This window comes from Nematolebias whitei, chromosome 17 (genome assembly GCF_014905685.2).
Source record: "Nematolebias whitei isolate Nwh7 chromosome 17, NemWhi1, whole genome shotgun sequence".
In the NCBI taxonomy this organism is placed as follows: Eukaryota; Metazoa; Chordata; class Actinopteri; order Cyprinodontiformes; family Rivulidae; genus Nematolebias; species Nematolebias whitei.
In genome coordinates, this window is record NC_056514.1 from 33,522,877 (window position 1) to 33,525,420 (window position 2,544).

Genomic DNA, 2,544 nt, shown 5'->3' on the forward strand with positions numbered 1-2,544 from the left:
GCAGACTCTTCGGATCTTCACTTTGACGCAGTCTCCCATCTTGAGCAAGCACACTGGCAACAGTGGAAAGGAAAAGTCCCTTTTAACAGGAAGTACCTCCAGCAGAACCAGGCTCAGGACGAGCGGCCATCTGCTTTGACCGGTTGGGTTTGAGAGGACAGGAAGGAGAAACAGACAAACACAGAATGACAGGTCCAGGTTTATTTTCTATAGGAAAAACGACAAAAAACACATGTTAAGGATATAAATAATTACAAATACAAATAGAGTAGAGCAAGTAAAGGCAGCAGCAGAGAGAGGAAATGTGGTCAAGTTGTTCTCCAGCAGTTTACGCCTGTAGCAGCATAACTAAGGGATAGATCAGGAAACCCAAGCCGACTCTAACTATAGGATTTATCAAAAAGGAAATACTTAAATCTTAAAAGTAGACAATGTGTCATCCTCATGACCAGAAACTGGATGTTGGTTCCACATGAGAGGAGCCTGATAACTGAAAGCTCTACCTCCCATTCTGCTTTTGGAAACTCTAGGAAACACAAGTAAACCTGAAGTCTGAGAATGAAGTGGTCTATCAGGAAAGTATGGAACAATAAGATATGTAATATAAGATAAAGCTAGGTTGTTGATGGCTTTGTAGGTTAGAAGTAAGATTTTGAATTGTATGCTGAAGGTGACAGGGAGTTATTGGAGAGAAGCTAAAACTGTTCACATTCAAATTTAAAAGCTAAAAATTTGTTCTCGTCTGACTAAAATCGTTAAATGAAGGTCAGCCCAAAAGAAGACATGAAAGGACACAATAGCTCATGTTGACATTGCTTGATCTTCTGTTAACTGATGTACGTTATTATCCCAAAGCACAAAAACAGCATTTATCTGGACTGGCTATTCCATATGAGAAAAAAACAAACTGCTTAGATGAAAATGTCATCCAACTTGATGAAAATGGTGCCGTGGGTAAAGGAAGTGTATGCATTTGACAGATAGCATATCTCACAGTGACAAACGGCAAACAGAACTCACGTGGTATGTAAATGCTTGTATGACAAGAGAGATGGATGTAAGAGAAATGGGTGAAAAGGTTTTAGGCAGCTTTTGCAGCTTTTACCTTGAGAGGTTGAGCCACATGAGCACCTTTTGATCCCAGCTGGTCAAATTAAACTTTCCTGGAACAGAAAGCATACAATAAGCCTGTGACAGCACAGCTTTATCTAAAAATGATCAGTCAGAATAAACAGACTTCTGGTTGGATGTAGTGATTTTCTAGAGTGTTCATTTAACAGTTTGTTCTGATTTTGTACCTAATTGTGATATAAAACCCTAATTACATTATAGTTTACTTTCAGCAAGCCAGCTTTTCTTGTTTTATTTTTTAAAGTGGTCTTTATTACCATATTTTTTGGCCTTTAAGTCTTTTTTTTTTTTGTTGCATAATTTGCATGCCCTGCGACTTATACGCCGAAGCTACGCATTTATGGATTTTCCCATATTTATAAACCAATTTTTGGCTGAGATATGACCATTTTCATTCATTCTGACAGAAAATATTGAACACTGCTATTTTCATCCCCTAGATGGAAGTCGAGTGGTATGGCATGTCGTTGTGTCATGTAATAGGTAAACATGACTATTAATGACACAATCTGCTTGCCATAAAGCAGCCGTCAAATCAGCTTCATTTCACTGCGCCGCCCCGGCGAAATGCAGCTGATTTGACCATTGAAGTGCATTTTATTAAGTAAAAGTTCAACTGAGCCACACCTTTGCTATAACATTGAGCAAACAAATAATTGTTTTAGGTGCTTATCTTGTTAAATAAAAAAAAAAAACGTACAGTGAGTCGCCCTCTGTGCATTCCTGTTTCAGCGTATCAGCTTTTGAAAATGCAGCTGATTTGACCGTCAAAGTGCATTTATCAAGGAAAGTTAGACTGAGACGCACCTTTACTATAAATTCAAGCAAACAAATAATTGTTTTTAGATGGTTATATTGTAAAATTTTGAAAAAATGCACAGCGAGTCCTCTCGTGCACGCGCCTGCTTCCGCATATCGGCTTTTGAAATGCAGCTGATTTGACCACCAAAGTGCATTTGTTAAGCAAAAGTCAGACTAAGACACACCTTTGCTATAATTTTGAGCAAACAAATTATTGTTTTTAAGTGTTAATCTTGTTAAATTCTTGTTAAAGTCCTCCCGTGCACGCTCCCGTGGCCGCCATGTGGCAGCCAATCGATTTGTCACAACACCGGCCCACATTTTCAGGTTGTTAGCGGTGACGCATCATAGATGTGACTTATACGGCAAAGCAACATATATTTATGGATTTTACTACTTTATTAGACATATTTGGACTAATGCGACTTATGGGGCGGTGCGACGTGTACGGCGGAAAATACGGTAGAACTTTTCAAGGTTTTATGAAATTTTCTTTAAACTTAATCTACTTTTCAGTCATTTTCTTTTTGGCCCTTGAACCTGACCATGATGTTCAAGCAAAGTGTTCCTAAAACTGAGGGAAACGGACAAGTGGCAGACAAAATGCGAAGT